The 18,344-nt window shown below is 40.6% G+C and overlaps 1 protein-coding gene across 7 annotated transcripts in view; it reads right to left on the reverse strand.

Moving 5' to 3' along the window:
- The window catches only part of CACNB1 (calcium voltage-gated channel auxiliary subunit beta 1), a 2,104,836-nt gene that overhangs the window by 590,995 nt on the left and 1,495,497 nt on the right, over nt 1–18,344 (reverse strand). The gene's annotated exons all lie outside the window — the stretch shown is intronic.

Here is an 18,344-nt window from a genome sequence, read left to right on the forward strand (position 1 = left end):
CAGTAACTTTCTCCTTGTTTAGCGTAGTGAGTGGAACATCAGTGTGCCTGACTATAGAGTCACCTATGACTAGAGTGTTGGGTATGTTATGCCTTATGGGCTGTAGTTGAGTGGCACAGTGAGTATGTGGGCTATGTGTCATTTGGGTTGTGTTGGGGGGTGGAGGTTGCTTGCATTTCTGCTTTGGAGGTCTCTGTTGTTTGGGCAGATTTGTACTGAGAGCCTCCGCGAATGTAGGTGTGTGTTTTGTGCTTCTGTGTGTGTGTTTAGATGGTGTACGCTTTGAGGGACTATGTGAGGAGTGTGGTGCAGTGCAAGTGTTTACCTTCTCCTCTTGACTGTCTAGGCCAGTCTTTGGTGAAGCGAGCTTTGCTTCCAGTTTGGCTATATAAGTGCATCTCTCGCAGGTCGTAGTGTTGGGTGGTAGGAGGAGAGGGTTGTCTGTGTACATGAAGCAATTGCTGCATTGCCCCAAGATGCCCAGATTAATCAGGTAGACAGGAGAAAACACCTTTAGACATGCCTGAATAGGTGCTTATTTATTAAGTACTAAAAACTGTTTTCCTCTAGACAAGTGAGGATAGTTGAGTGCTATAGTAATTTGTAACTTATTTAATGCTTACAATGAGTTCTGAACAAGTGCTGAGATCAAAGAAACAGATGAGTGCTAAAACTAAAAAGCTGGCTAGCTGCAAGGGAAATTATGAAGAACAGACTTTATGGCGCCAGGAATAGTTTAACAACAGTTAAGTGGTGGGGGGGGGGCTTAGGAGCTCACAAACAGTCCTGGACACAGCAAATCTGTATCTGACCTGCCACAGGAAAGGGGGGAAGCAAGCTTAGAATTTCTTTTTCCAGTAAAGTGGAAATGGAGAAAGCTGGAACAGAAGTTAATTCAACGTTAAGAATCTGAGTGGGTTGGCCTTCACAAATGTTCTCTGTTAGATTGAGTTAACTAATGACACTAGACTGGGAGGAGTGTCACATATCAAATATACAGTATGGGCAGGCAACTGCAAAACCACCAAGTATAAGAACACACAGCACTAGGGAGAGTGGGTGGGTGGGAAAAATTACAGTTCCTAGCTGTAGCCACTAAATGAAAGTTTTAAACAGATCAAGGAGCAGACTCGAGAATGCTTTTAACTGTAAACAGACAAAACTGCACAGAAAAGCTCGGATAGAGCACTCACAAACAGAAAATACAACTCTCAGTATGAAAAAGCAGTTTACAGTTAAGTAATGTTAAAACAGTATAAAACAGTACATAAATGCAGTGAAACAATAAAAAAACTTTATAACAGTGCAAAATGTAGTAGATCAACTGTATAGCACAATTATAAGCGTTTCAAAAGTGCAGTTCAGTGAAATAAGTGTAAGAAATAACTTATCCTGCTCTTGGAATCTTAAGGAATTTCCACTTATGCAATGCAATCCAGAGCCTGAGCAATACAAGCAGAACCTTTATAAGACACAGGGTTTATATAGCAGTAAGAATGGAAGAGTTGGAAGACCAGTTTCTACTACGTCAACTGCTCCTTGCTCACTCCATTATTAACAAACCTACCTCCTGCCCTGCTGTCTCCTCCGTCATCTCTTTATATTCTCCTAATCACTCTGTCCAGAGCTCTGACCAGTTCCTCTTATAAATCTGTAAGCCTAAAAGAACAATAGACCATCATCTATATAGCTACTCTGTTGCTTTAGCTTGGAACAAACTCCCTCTGTCCATCAGGACTATTCTCAATACTTATAACATCAAAAAAGCTTTAAAAGAAACACTAGTAAACTCATGGATCTGCTACTGCCAAAGCCCGACCTAATGGTCCAACTCCTGGTCATTTTTACAGTTAGCCATCTATGCTGTACTACCACAAGACTTCTTAGCATACCACTATGCACCATCTGATGTCCTTTCTAAGCTGCTTGTCAGCTGCACTCATCTTCTCTACTTGGCTGTACTTGTTATGTATGTCATGTGTCATTTTACTTGTTATGTATGTCATGTGTCATTTTACTTGTTATGTATGTCATGTGTCATTTTACTTATGTATGTCATGTGTCATTTTACTTGTTATGTATGTCATGTGTTATTTTACTTGTTATGTATGTCATGTGTCATTTTACTTATGTATGTCATGTGTCATTTTACTTGTTATGTATGTCATGTGTCATTTTACTTATGTATGTCATGTGTCATTTTACTTGTTATGTATGTCATGTGTTATTTTACTTGTTATGTATGTCATGTGTCATTTTACTTATGTATGTCATGTGTCATTTTACTTGTTATGTATGTCATGTGTTATTTTACTTGTTATGTATGTCATGTGTCATTTTACTTGTTATGTATGTCATGTGTTATTTTACTTGTTATGTATGTCATATATTATTTTACTCCTGAGCTCTCTGACCTGTTCTACTTTATGCTATAGCTGGAGAGTCATATAGTTCTATAACAACGTCACTGAATTCCTGTATGATTTACCTCACTGCCTGCTGAATTATTTAATTTATGCATTGTTTTTGAGATTTTATTTGGTATCTAAAATTATCACTGTATTGTTGTCCACATACATATTTTAACAAGAGGGAGGAGCATAGGGTGGTGTACAAGAGTGAAGTAAGATGCACACAGATGGATTATATCCTCTGCAGGAGGGCCAATCTGAAGGAGATTGGAGACTGTAAAGTGGTGACAGGGGAAAGTGTAGTTAGGCAGCATAGAATGGTGGTATGTAGGATGACGTTGGTGATCAAGAAGAGGAGGACAAGTGTGATATCAGTGCCAAGGATCAAATGGTGGAAGTTGTAAAAGGGTGACTGTGAGGTGGAGTTCAGGACAAAATTGAGACAGGCACTGGGTGGCAGTGAAGAGTTACCGAACAACTGGGTAACTACAGCGGAGCTGGTAAGGGAGACAGCTAGAATGGTGCTTGGTATGACATCTGGACAGAGGAAGGAGGACAAGGAGACATGATGGTGGAATGACGAAGTACAGGCAAATATATAGAGGAAGAGGTTGGCAAAGAAGAAGTGGGATTGTCAGAGAGATGAAGAAAGTAGACAGGAGTATAAGGAGATGAGGCGCATGGCAAAGAGAGAGGTGGCAAAGGCAATGGATAGGGCATATGGAGAGTTGTATCACAGGTTGGACATTAAGGATGGAGAAAAGGATCTGTACTGATTGGCTAGACAGAGTGACCGAGCCAGGAAAGATGTGCAGCAGGTAAAGGTGATAAAGGATAATGAGGGAAACATACTCACAAGCGAGGAGAGTGTGTTCAGCAGATGAAAAGAGTACTTTGAAGGGCTGATGAATGAAGAGAATGAGTGAGAAAGAAGGTTGGATAATGTGGGGATAGTGAATCAGGAAGTGTGATGGATTAGCAATGTGGAAGTAAAGACAGCTATGAAGAGGATGAAGAATGGAAAGGCTGTTGGTCCAGATGACATACCAGTGGAAACATGGAGGTGCTTAGGAGAAATGGCAGTGGAGTTTTTAACCATATTGTTTAATGAAATCTTGGAAAGTGAGAGGATGCCTGAGGAGTGGAGAAAAAGCGTTTTGGTACCGATGTTTAAGAATAAGGGTGATGTGCAGAGCTGTAGTAATGACAGAGGAATAAAATTGATCAGTCACAGCATGAAGTTATGGGAAAGAGTAGTTGAAGCTAGGTTAAGAAGGGACGTGATGATTAGTGATCAGCAGTTTGGTTTCATGCCAGATAAGAGCACTACAGATGTGACGTTTGCTCTGAGAGTGTTGATGGAGAAGTACAGAGAAGGTCAGAAGGAGTTGCATTGTGTCTTTGTGGACTTAGAGAAAGCATATGACAGGGTTCCTAGAGAGGATTTGTGGTATTGTATGAGGAAGTCTGAAGTTGCAGAGAAGTATGTAAGAGTGGTACAGGATATGTACAAGGGTAGTGTGACAGTGGTGAGGTCTGTGGTGTGAGTGACTGATGCGTTTAAGATGGAGATGAAATTACATCAAGGAACAGCTCTGAGTCCTTTCTTATTTGCAGTAATGAAGGACAGGTTGACAGATGAGATCAGACAGGAGGCCCCATGGACTATGATGTTTACAGATGATACTGTGATCTGTAGTGAGAGTAGGGAACAGGTTGAGGAGACCCTGGAGAGGTGTAGATAGGAGAAGAATAAAGGTCAGCATAAATAAGACAGACTATATGTATGAATGAGAGGGAGGATAGAGGAATGGTGAGGATGCAGGGAGTAGAGTTGGAGAAGGTGGATGAGTTTAAATACTTGGGATCAACTGTTCAGAGTAATGGGGAGTGTGGAAGAGAGGTGAATAAGAGAGTACAGGCAGGGTGGAGTGGGTGGAAAAGAGTGTCAGGAGTGATTTGTGACAGACGGGTACCAATAAGAGTGAAAGGGAAGGTCTACAAGAGGGTAGTGAGACCAGCTATGTTATATGGGTTGCAGACAGTGGCATTGACAAAAAGGCAGGAGTCAGAGCTGGATGTGGCAGAATTAAAGATGTCAAGATTTGCACTGGGTGTGACGAGGGCGGACAGGATTAGGAATAAGGGTCAGCCCAGGTTAGAAGGTTTGGAGACAAAGCCAGAGAGGCAAGATTATGTTGGTTTGGACTTGTGCTGAGGATGGATGCTGGGTATATTGGGAAAAGGATGCTAAGGATGAAGTGGACAGGTAACAGGAAAAGAGGAAGGCCTAAGGTAAGGTTTATGGATGTGCTGAGAGAGGACATGCAGGTGGTTGGTGTGACAGAGCAAGATGTAGAGGACAGGAAGAAATGAAAACAGATGATCCGCTGTGGTGACCCCTAACGGGAATAGCCAAAAGAAAAAGAAGAAGAATCTAAAATTGCCACTTTAATTGAGTATTGCCTTGTATTTTAAACTTTTCTGTACTTATTGCTTTATAATGCCTTACTTACTGCTCTATATGGAGCTTTTCTCCCTGGGCCTCTGCTGAAAATGGGCTCATGCTCAGGTGGACATACCAGGTTAAAAATGTCAAATAAATAGATCATAAATAGATTTATATATATATATATATATATATATATATATATATATATATATATATATATATATATGTAACATTTTAAAAGGCAATTGTTCAGTGTGGCACCTGTACCCTCAGACAGAATGGCATCAGTTTTGATAATATAACCCACTCTCTAAAGAAACTGGTGAAACAAAAAAAGGCAAGCTTACTGTTATTACTTCACACACAATCCTTTAATGTTAGCACTTTCGTTGAGGCCAATACCTCAACTTCTTCAGACAACTCAACAATACATGACAGACTTTTTATATATCATATCCAATTAAGCAATCAGTTCAAAAAAATTGCATTTAAAGGTACCTTGACTAAAAAAGCCTATATGTGAATAGAATTCTTAAAAAATCATTCCTAGTTTTATAATGTAAAAATATATAAATATATATATAAAAATAATGTAACTATACTCTCTAAACAATGTTTAAATATATTTGAGGTTCTCTAGGATATTTAAAATAATGGAAATATACCATAAATATACCATAAAAATACCATAAATATACCATAACAATACCATAAAAATACCATTACAAATGGTGCAAAACAAGTGGACAAAAATACTGTACATTCATAAACATGCAGATTTTAGATACATATGAATATCACAAAAACTATTATACATATGTATCTATTATATACCTAATTAATGCCTTTAATTTCAAAATGCATTTTATAGAGACAAATTTGTTCAACCCCGGGGGTAAGTGTGCAAAAGTACAAATTTGCCACATGAGCTCACTCTCTTCTAATTTCAACTCCCATGGCCCCCCCCTCTCTTACTATGTTCTACCTGTTGTATAATGGTAAAGGCAAATTTAAGTGTAGGGTTATCTAATATATGCCTAGCTAGGGCATTTGTGGTTGTACGTTTCTGAATATTATATTGGTGCTCATAAATCCTCTGTTTTAATTTTCTTTTGGTTTTTCCAATATGGAAAGATGGACAATGTTCACAGAGTGCCACATAAACCACACCTTGGGAATTACAATCAACTTTCCCTTTTACTATATAACTCTTGTCCCTAATGGTACACTTACTCCCTACTTTGATATATTTGCATTGGTGGCAGCACCCACTGACAAGACTTCCCACTGGCACAGCTATACCCTGCCAAGTAGCTGACACAACACACACACACTTTGAGATAAGTATTTATACAACTTCACAGACACTCCTGGGAAAGGCTGACACAGATTCTCCAGCTTTGCCCCTTTACCCAGACCATATGGTAGCAATCACTGCCACCACCCAGCTAATAATATCAGCTACTAAAATGCCCTTAAAAGGGTATCCAGTTATTACTGTGCAATATTATTATCCAATGGTAATGTGACTATACAGTCTAAGGCTTATTAGATTGGCCTATTACAATAAACTCTATAAATATGCAATGTACTCTAGAGCTTATCTCTACACACACCAGCCACAGGTAAAGGTTTTTAAAATATTTAATAATAAACAATTAAAACACAAGACAATACTACTACAACACGGAGATATCTAAGAGCTCAGAGATCACACAGAAACTTAAAATAATACAGTAGGACAGGTCTGATTTCAAAGAAAAATACCTAATTAATATTTACTAGCTTTAACTATTCCTATAAGAAATCACAGTGCTAAAAACTTACATGTGAGCTTAGGCAGAGTGTTGAGTTAGATATCCAAGATCAAAATGCTCCCCAGTCTCTTGTGAGACATAATATTTAAACATTACTAAGAAACATGTCTCTAAGGCCCTCCCAAATTACATAATTTTTGACACTTAGGTTTTCCCAGTATTCATATTGCATTATTTAGCAATCTAACACCTGCTCAGAAATGTACAACAATAGAAGACTTTTCACATGTATATTCTAACAGAAACCAGAGCAGTAAAGCACCATCCATATGTAAATTCTGGTCATAAACTTTAGCCTTAAAACAATGGGCATGAAACCTTCATCCAGATGCACTGGGGCCAAATTCTAACTTGAAAGGGTCACAACATGCTTCACTGGGCCAACAGAGTGCAATTTTGTCACATATTTTGCAGTTCCACATTTCACAGTGTTCTTTTACACTCAAGAAAACATGCCTGTATTTTACATTTATTTACAAATGCCAGAATTATATATCAAATTCTATTTGACTAGGCTGGCAGCCTTCGCCCATCTCTCTGCAATCATCACATCTCTTCCCCCCTGGGGAACTCAAGCAAGTTTTTCAAGTGCCTCTTGAGAAACATCGCTTGAGAGTGTCAGGTCTATCTGGGTGTACCTTATCCCATTCCCTATCTTGAGAGCCCATCTGCATTGGCATTGTTACTCCCACTGCGGTGCTGCACTGACATATCATATGCTTGCAACCACAGACTCCATCTTAGCAACTTGGCATTTTGCTGACTGGCTCTGTTTAACCATGTTAGAGGGTTGTGATCTGTCATGTCAAGCAGACCGCCTCATTGGCCCTTTTCAAAAGGAACCTTGATGATTGGATGGGAGATAGGAAATTCTCCCCGGGGATCATGTCAGTTGCCCTGCTAGACAGAGGCCCAGAGAAGTAAATATTGTGGGAAAAAATTTCCAGGGAATTGTTATGGCTAGGCTTGCATAGGCCTTAGGACCGATAGCCTAGTACTAACCTATGAACCTATGAATTTTCTTCCATACAGATAAGGCTGAAGTTTTTGTAGTGCCCACACTATGGCTAGACATTCCTTTTCTACCGCTGCATAACATTCCTCTCTGGGTTGGAGCCTATGACTGAGATAAACCACTGGGTGCTCTTCTCCCTCTGAAGAAATCTGGCTAAGTACAGCCCCCACCCCATAGTTTGAAGCATCCACCTGCACAACAAATTCTTTGCTATAGTCTGGACTGGCTAACACAGGGGGTCCTCCAAAGCTTCCTTAAGCTTCTGAAATGTCTGCTCACACTACCTTATCTGGACTGTTCTTCCTTGTCAGGTCTGTGAGGGGAGCAGCTATGGTACTATAATTGGGAACAAACTTTCTGTATTACCCTGCTGTCCCGAAGAATGCCCTCACCTGCTTTTTGGTAATAGGTGCAGGCCATGCCTGAATGGCTTCCACTTTGCCAGGTTCTGGCCTTATCTTACCACTCCCCACTCTATGTCCTAGGTAGGAGACCTCTGCCATACCCACTTGACATTTACTCGGCTTAATGGTCAACCCTGCCCTCTGTAGTCTGCCCAGCACCTCCCTGTCATGCTGAAGGTGATCTTGCCAGGAATGGCTGTAGATAGCAATATCATCCATGTAAGCAAGGGCAAACCCTCCTGCTCCTGCTAAGATATGATCTACCAGCCTCTCGAAAGTTGCTGGGGCATTCTTCACCCCAAAGGGCATCTTTGTGAACTCAGACAAGTCAAAAGGAGTCACAAAGGCTGACTTCTCTCTAGCACTGGAAGTCAAGGGCACCTGCCAGTAACCCTTGGTAAGATCAATGGTTGTAAGATACTTAGCCCCACCTAGCTGCTCTAGGGTCTCATCTGTCCTAGGCATGGGGTAAGCATCTCACTCTGTGTGACTATTTAATTTCCGGTAATCCACACTGAACCTGGTGCTGCCATCCTTCTTTGGCACCATTACCACTGGCGAGGCCCAGGGACTGTTGGACTCTTGAATCAACCCTAGTTCCAACAACTCCTGTACCTCTTCCCTCAGAGTCTGTTTGACTCTCTCAGGCACCCTATAAGGGGCCTGCCTGATAAGCCTTTGGGGGTCCTGTATCCACGTGGTGCTGCACCAGATGGGTGCTCCCTGGTTTCCTGTGAGCATGTCCCCAAACTCCTGCAACTCTGCTCGGAATTCTTGAACCTGGGTGGGAGATAGCTGCTGGGACATTGCTACCCCTTCCACCGAGGTGTCAGCCTGAGCCTCACTGAGGAGATCAATCACAAGATCTCTCTCAGACTCCTCCTACAATCCACTGCACATGCTCAGCACAAGGGCCTCCCTATCATGGTAAGGTTTCATCATGTTAACATGGTACAATCTGTGCCCCTGCTGTCTGCCTAGCACTTCCACCATGTAGTTAACATCACTTACCTTTCTTACCACCTTGTAGGGTCCCTCCCAAGCTGACTGCAACTTGTTGTGTCTGACAAGAATGAGAACCATCACCTGCTGCCCCACAGCATACTCTCTAGCTCGAGCATTCCTGTCATACCACACCTTTTTCTGTTGTTGAGCTTCTGCCAGGTTCTCCTGAGCCAGGCCCATGAGTTCCCTGAGCCTTGTCCGAGGTTCAGGACATATGCCACAGCAGACTTCTTTTCAGACTCACACTCATCTTCCCACTCATCTCGAATTAAATCTAGAGGTCCCCTCACCCTATGCCCATACAGCAACTCAAAGGGTGAAAAACCTGTGGATTCCTGTGGAACCTCTCTGTAAGCCAGATGGTATTGCGTCGAGGGATGGATTTGGGCCTGGGGCCAGATGTTGTGCACCACTGAACTAGATGCTAGGCAAATATATGTTATGTGGAATTTTTTTTCTCAGGCCATCATGAAAAAGTTGTTTTTATCAGTCAAAGTTTCATGTTAATCAAAGGCAACCAAGTAAATAAATAAATCAAACAACAAAACCAAGTAAATAAATAAATCAAACAACAAAACAATCAGCCAATCGATCTTTAAAAGAAAAAAAGATTCTTCTGCTTGAATCCAGAATCAAAGCAGAGTATAAACATGGCACAATATATACAAAAAATGGAACTCAGAGGAGAGAGAGCATATTAGCAGTGTATTACTTTTGAAAAAGAGAGAGACTTTGAGACAGAGAGCTCACACCTCTTGGGCCCCCAAAATGTTTTCTTTCTTGTTATATATTATGCAATCGCCCCTAATTCAGTTTTTATACTTTGCATGATATTGATCCAAACTGGAAATAAAACCTTCATCAGTCTGTGATTTTTTGTGTTTCATAATGTTTCGTTTTTCACTCTTTGTTTTGTTGTCATGCTTTGTCCTGTCCTCTTTTTATATAGAAAAAAAATGTAGCCAAAGTTGTTCCTTGCATAATGCATAAGAAGATGAACACATATTATATTCATTTATATGTCACTTACAAATTATATGTTTAAGATTTTCTTCTACCTTTGTACATTTCTCCATTTCTTCCTTGTCTAGAAATGAATCTGGCATTTTTGACTGTCTTTCTGAGGCAATGAATTTTCACCTATTACCTGTCCAGTTGTCCTTGCCACTTTGACCCTGGAGATGTACTGTGACGACCTTTTTCCTCAGCAACAGCACTTTGTGACCTGATGTGTAAGTGTCTCAGCACTGTATGCTGCAGATTCACGATAACTTGAGCATGGCTGGCCGAGTCCGCAATACACAGGTGAATGCAGGTTGCAGCACAATGACAAAAGTAGAGCATGGCTGGCCGAGTCCACAATACACAGGTGAATGCAGGTTACAGCACAATGACAAAAATAGAGCATGGCTGGCCGAGTCCACAATACACAGGTGAATGCAGGTTACAGCACAATGACAAAAATAGAGCATGGCTGGCCGAGTCCGCAATACACAGGTGAATGCAGGTTGCAGCACAATGACAAAAGTAGTGCACCTTTATGCTTATGCATTTGTGTGTGCATGTGTGTGTGTGCGCACGTGTGTGTGTGTGTGTGTGTGTGTGTGTGTGTGTGTGTGTGTGTGTGTGTGTGTGTGTGTGTGTGTGTGTGTGTGTGTGTGTGTGTGTGTGTGTGTGTGTGTGTGTGTGTGTGTGTGTGTGTGTGTGCGCGCGCGCGCGCGCGTGTGTGTGTGTGTGTGTTTGTCTGTGCGCACATTTATGTGTGTGTGTGTTTATTTTTATTTCAGAAATTTAGCAGTGGCAGCATGTAAGATAGCTAAACATGATAATGGAATGCTAGGTGAGAGGCTGGGGCATATATGACTTCATGGAGGGGCGTGTTAAAAGTTACCTGCCTGATCCTTGTTTGCCTGGTGACTAACACAATGGCAGTAATTAACAGCCACAACATTTAGTTTTCATGAAACAATGTTTTTTTCAGAGGAACATAAAGAGTTCCTCCATTAATTTTCATACAGCAAAACGTGTCTTAAGGGAAGATGCATTTTTTTTAAATGACTCTGCTTGTGGGGTAAGCTACAGAATCAGCTTTCAGACATAATAATAATGTTGTAACAGGATCAGCAAAATGCTGCTGGCCACTATGTCATTGATGGTGTCTCTGCTTCACTGGTTGTTCTCAGAACTAGTCTGTCAAGTTACTTCACTCTAATAAAAAAAAACATTTGTTGGCACCCTTTGACTGAGTTCTAGGAGATTCAATAAACTGCCAAGTAGAGCTTGTGTATAGAAGTGTTTTTTCAGTAATAAAGATATCTGAGTGATGGGTTCAGTCACAGAGTGTAATAAGAACAAAACTTTCTTTCCCTGCAGCATGTTCGTTTTTGTTTTAAAAACAACACACTTCTTTGGCACTGGCACGCAAACCTAATCTAGTATGAATCAAAACCTAATACATTACACTATGCAGCACAACATTCCACTTTTGTTTCTTCTGGACATGGGCATCCCTGAAGCCATCGGCCCCAAATAGCAACTCAAAAAGCCCTTATAATAATCCACCACTGGGCATGTGGTTTATTAGTGCAACAATCCTCCTTCTATGCTGAGATGTTCCTCCATTGAACAGATGGAAAACCTCTACCAGTTCCCTGCTGTGCAGGCAAGCCTACTACCACAACCATACTTTCCTAACAACTCACAGTGATGCTGATGAGCTCCTGCTAATGGAATCACAGCACCACATCTCCTCATTACCATATTAAGCAATTAATGTAGGTCCAGTGACTTGCAGAATAAAGGTAATCATTTAAAATTTCTCCAAAGTAAGATGATCTCAAAGTTGGTAGATATAAATTTAAGGGGTGTGGCAGGTTTAGCCCCCCACATGAAGGGAGGTGCAGGGGGGGGGTTGTAAAAAAACATAAGTATGCGTGTGTGTCTACAGATTATGAATTGATTACTAAAACAGATTATTCTACTGCGTGTGTATCTACAGATTATGAATGGATTACTAAAACAGATTATTCTACTGCGTGTGTCTACTGATTATGAATGGATTACTAAAACAGATTATTCTACTGCGTGTGTGTGTCTACAGATTATGAATGGATTATTAAAACAGATTATTCTACTGCGTGTGTCTACAGATTATGAATGGATTACTAAAACAGATTATTCTACTGCATGTGTCTACAGATTATGAATGGATTACTAAAACAGATTATTCTACTGCGTGTGTCTTCAGATTATGAATGGATTATTCAGACAGATTATTCTACTGTGTGTGTGTGTGTGTGTGTCTACAGATTATGAATGGATTACTAAAACAGATTATTCTACTGCGTGTGTCTACAGATTATGAATGGATTACTAAAACAGATTATTCTACTTCGTGTGTCTACAGATTATGAATGGATTACTCAAACAGATTATTCTACTGCGTGTGTCTACAGATTATGAATGGATTACTAAAACAGATTATTCTACTGTGTGTGTCTTCAGATTATGAATGGATTACTCAAACAGATTATTCTACTGCGTGTGTGTGTGTCTACAGATTATGAATGGATTACTAAAACAGATTATTCTACTGCGTGTGTCTACAGATTATGAATGGATTACTAAAACAGATTATTCTACTTCGTGTGTCTACAGATTATGAATGGATTACTAAAACAGATTATTCTACTGCGTGTGTCTACAGATTATGAATGGATTACTAAAACAGATTATTCTACTTCGTGTGTCTACAGATTATGAATGGATTACTAAAACAGATTATTCTACTGCGTGTGTCTACAGATTATGAATGGATTACTAAAACAGATTATTCTACTTCGTGTGTCTACAGATTATGAATGGATTACTAAAACAGATTATTCTACTTCGTGTGTCTACAGATTATGAATGGATTACTTCTTCTTTCGGTTTTTCCTGGTAGTTCCTGGTCCAGCAGCTCATCTGTCCACTATGAATGGATTACTAAATCAGATTATTCTAGTCTAAAAATATATGAAATTATTTTTCTGCATGGTGATTGTACTATGATTACATTGTTTTGTGAAACAGCTTCTTGAATGATTACAGATTGTATAACTACTCTTGTCAAAAGTTTAAATGCAAGGATTGTTAGCTACAACTACGTGGACTGTAAAACTCATATTTGTTAAGCATTCCAAATGGATTGGTGTTCTAGTCTGGGAAAACAAATTTAAACAAGCACATAAATAAACATAAGCTTTCCTACCCACGTTTGCTGGTGGCTTGCTGATGCTATTTGTCTGCTCCATGTTATAGTTACTTTTTATGTTTACTAAACTGGATTTTGTACCTTCAAAAAGAATAAACACTAGATGCAATTTATAGTTTGAGCAATTATTCTTTTAACTTACTACATTTAATCAAACACCACAACAAAACCACCAGAATTAGTAGTTTGCACATGGTCTTTAACATGCTTTGCAGCACACATAATCACAGAGTTCTGTGGTACAGATGAAATGCCAGTTTCAGTAGTGAAAGCAATACCATGTGTCATGCAGTTCATCCTTCTATGGTGACTGCTAGATCTGATGGTGTGGAATGCCCACCACTGTTATGGATTACAAGGACACAAAGTCAGAGGTATATGACAGGTGTGATACATAGCAGGGAGCTGTGTAAGGAATTTCCCATAGTATTGCAAGCTCAAGTAGGATCTTTGTTGCATTCATAACCTTTTAAATCTTGGGAGCACTCAAGGGCTGACATCTGGCTTGATTTCCAGAGCTTTGTACCTTTCCCTCAATCAAGCTGGCTTCTTATTCCCATGCATGCTGCCATGCTTCCACAAAAAGGGAACCAACATGTGCCATCTTTACTTCCTTCTTACATGAGGTATGTGTCTCTAAATTCCCCTGGTCAAGTCCCAGAGGATTTGTGTAGCAATCAGGACCACCTACACAACACTAGTGGAGAATGCCCACCTCACGACCTATCATCTCTGGCAGCACACCAAATATATCCAAGGCTCTTGGTTCCCTAGAGATACAATTGCCAGAAAAAAATGCATCATTGTGTGTTGGAGGGATGAAATGCTACACACTCTACCTTTGGATTACCAGAGGCAGAGAAACTGTACTGCAACTGTGATCCTATTCGAATAGTGTTATTTTTAGTAAGTTTCTTACACCACAGTACTATGTCCTTCATACAGATTACTGTTGCAGCTATAACCTTTGGGATGATTCCCAAAATTTGTCCAACAGTATAGTAGATGACGTTTTTCATAGTATAGGTGGTGTGGAGGGAATTCCTACAGATCAACAGTGGCAAACCGCCCCCTGTGTAGAGTGTCATGCCTGTAATACTTAGAAAACGTTCGCCCAGTGGAGAAGGTGCTGCCTCCATGATGTTCCAGATATCTACCCCTCTAATAAAAGCATTAGAAACTGTAGTGGCCTTGGTAGAGTGATCCTGGACATATCACTTCAGAGTCTTTCTAAGAGCATAATATCAGAATGTAATGCAGTTAGCTAGCTGTTAGAGATGGTCTGTTTACAGGTCCTTTAGACACTGCCTGAAAAAGGCACTATGGGGGCGGCAAGAGCTTTAGCCAGCAGCCAAAATGCCAGGGGTGACAGATGAAGACAATCTCTGGCAAAGCATGAATTCTGTCAATCATGTCATTCCTGGCTGACAGATACTGGATCGCCTTAGAATGACACCAGAAACTAAGTCAATTATTGAAGCCAGTCATTTTCTGCTTGTATTGAGGCATCATCCTAGGTGAAGGAAAATGCTTCATAAGGCTTGGGTCATATCTGCCTGAGACATACAGTCCTAGAGCTTAGTCATGTCTCTCTTAATATATTCTAGAGAGGTACATCTCAAGTTGTTCACACCAACATGGACTATGACTGAGTCATAACCGTACCTATTGTTGAGAGACTTGAGCGTGTGTGTGATGTGGCAGATCCTGACATGTGACAGACAGTTGACTGTGACCTTCTCCTTATCCAGCCTGGTGAGAAGAACATCTGTGTGTCTCACGATAGAATCACCTATGACTAATATGTTTGATTTTGTGGTTTGCCTTAAGGCCTTGACAGGTGAGACACTGGTGTGTTAGCTGTTATGTGCATTGTATTCTGCAGAGGAAGTATTATGTCTAGTGTGCTTGTGTTTGTGTTTGGCAGGTCTCGGGTGTTTAGGTATGTTTCTGGTGAGGATCTCCACATATGTAGGTAGGTGTGACATGGGTTTTGGTGGAGTAGGAGGTGAGGTGTAATGCTGACAACCTGTTCATTGTAAAATGTACTAACTGGTATGTGAGAGAGCATGGATTCATGGTTCTTAGTATAGCTGCATCTCTCACATGTTGAGTTTGTGTGGACTAGCAGTACAGGGTTGTCGGTGAACATGAGGCAGTTGCTGCACTGCCTCAGGATGTCCATGTTGACCAAGCTGGTTGATGACACTGTGGGAAATTGTCCACTCATGGTGTTAGGTAAACTTATATGGTCAGCAAAAGAGATCACACTTAGGAATGGCTTGTGGGTGAGAGGTGTGTTGGTACCTCTAAGGCTAGATTTAGTGTTCCACCTGACAGTAGAGCAAGGCCACGAGAAGCCTCTGGAGGACAACAAGCAAAGTGCTAAAGGAAAATTTAACAAGCAAAATGTTTGCATCTAGAACAAGGCAGTGAAAGCACAACTCTTAAAAAGTGTTTGTCCCAGAAGCCCTACTATGATAAGACCAGCAATCCATTGAAAGAAGGGGAGATAGTGAGGATGCAGGCAACAAAAGGTTTTGATCAGATTGGATTTGTGAAATGTTTGTGTCAAGAGCCGAGATCTTGCATTGTGGAATTACAAAGAATGGAATTTAGGCGGAATCGGAAGCATTTATTACAAGTATCCGAGCCAGTGTTACAGCATCTTGCCTGTAATAAAGACTTTAATTCTCATAGTGATTTGTCCAATGTTTCTGTTCTACAGGACATTCCGTCAGCAGTCTCTGTCCTGGAGAATATCCCTGAGAGTCCCAAAGCCAAACATTCCCAAGTGATTCTCCCTGTTGATAAACCCAGTCCTATTACATTACAAGATCAGGTCGCATTTCCAGACATAATTCCAGACGCACGGCAACCTGGACATGACTGCTGTCTTGTTTATTATTGTGTGTATAACTTGCAAGCCTATTTAAATGTAACTGTCAATGTTAGACAGCTCAGTAAAGAGAGAATATGTAGATCAGAGTGTGTGATGTACCTTTAAGAAGCATTCCAGTCAGTGAGCACATGCATATAAGTACTGAGCATGTGCAAGCTAGAGTGCCATTTTGAGTGAGCAGCCCGTCAGTCCGTTAGTTAGATACTTCGTTTAAGTTCAATGTTCCTGCTATCCATCCAGATGTGTTTGTATGTAATAAACTACTTAAAGGAACACCCAAGCCTCATCATCTTATTCAGATACACAAGACAAGCGACAACATGGGACATTTTTCTATAGCAACAATAACACTGGTGGGAGAGTGTTGTAACCCCACCAAAAAAAACAAAACTTTTTTCTTGTTGCTTAAATACCTGTTGGCAAGTAGTTTGCTGACCACATTATATGCTTAGGCAATTAAAGTGTCAACAAGCACGAATAAAACCCTCAGCATTAGATGTGGCCTCTGCTGTTCATCATTTGTTCATATTTCAGAAAATGTCAGTGCAACATCTGATGAGGAACCAGCACATTGAGATTCACTATCAGTGATACCTGTGGAACTGCATTAGCATTACAAATGGTACCAACCAGTACAATAATCTTTGGACATTTAAATGAGTGACACAATTTCTTTCTTGCAGCTCTGGGGTTTGGGGTTCATGTTTTGACATCAGATAACTGTCTCTGTGGAGTTCTGCCATGATTTCCTTGTGTCTGAATCAAACATCTCTGTACGCCTTGGTTTCCTCTCACTTTCAAAACATATTTTGGTTGATTGCATATACTAAATTGTCTAAAAGTGTGTGTGTGTGTGTGTGTGTGTGTGTGTGTGTGTGTGTGTGTGTGTGTGTGTGTGTGTGTGTGTGTGTATATTTAGGTCTGTGTATGCGTGTATGTGTGTGTGTGTGTATGTGTGCAGATCTGCGTGTGTGTGTGTGTGTAGGTAGGTGTTTGTGTGTGTGTATATATGTGTAGGTGTGTGTGTGTGTATATATGTGTAGGTGTGTGTATATATGTGTAGGTGTGTGTGTATATATGTAGGTGTGTGTGTGTGTGTGTGTGTGTGTGTGTGTGTGTGTGTGTGTGTGTGTGTGTGTGTGTGTGTGTATAGGTCTGTGTATATGTGTGTGTGTCTGTGTGTCTGTGTGTGTCTGTGTATGCATGTGTGGGTGTGTGTGCATGAGTGTGTGTAGGTAGGTGTATGTATGTGTGTATATATGTGTAGGTGTGTGTGTGTGTGTGTGTGTGTGTGTGTGTAGGTGTATGTGTGTGTGTGTATATATCGTAGGACTGTGTGTGTGTGTGTGTGTGTGTGTGTGTGTGTGTGTGTGTGTGTGTGTGTGTGTGTGTGTGTGTGTGTGTGTGTGTGTGTGTGTGTGTGTGTGTGTGTGTGTGTGTGTGTGTGTGTGTGTGTGTGTGTGTGTGTGTGTGTGTGTGTGTGCGTGTGTGCGTGTGTGTGTGTGTGTGCATGTGTGTGTGTGTGTGTAGGTAGGTAGGTGTGTGTGTGTGTATGTATAGGTCTGTGTATATGTGTGTGTGTGTGTGTGTGTGTGTATGCTTAGGTATGTGTGTGTGTGTGTATATGTGTAGATCTGTGTGTGTGTGTGTGTGTGTGTGTGTGAGTGTAGGTAGGTGTATGTGTGTGTGTATATATATGTGTAGGTGTGTGTGTGTGTGTGTGTGTGTGTGTGTGTGTGTGTGTGTGTGTGTGTGTGTGTGTGTGTGTGTGTGTGTGTGTGTGGCCTGTGTTGTGAGTGAAAAGAGGTCTGGGAAGGGCTGGGAAGGGCTAATTTAACTGGTTAACAAATAAATTAAATTAAAAATTAGAAACTCTGACATTAGAAATTACAAATATGCCAAATGTAAAGCTTTCTCCTGAAGAATTAATGGATAAACACATACTTATTGATTACCATGTTTTTATAGGAAACAGCATAAAAACAAGTTAAGTTTTGTAATGCAGTCATCTCATTAAAGGTCACAACTTCAGAAACTGTAGTCAAGTTATGGTTAAGAATTTTAATTTCATTCAGCAAATAGAAAG

Source organism: Protopterus annectens, chromosome 13.part0, assembly GCF_019279795.1.
Source record: "Protopterus annectens isolate FY-2018-M chromosome 13.part0, PAN1.0, whole genome shotgun sequence".
Lineage (NCBI taxonomy): Eukaryota > Metazoa > Chordata > Ceratodontiformes > Protopteridae > Protopterus > Protopterus annectens.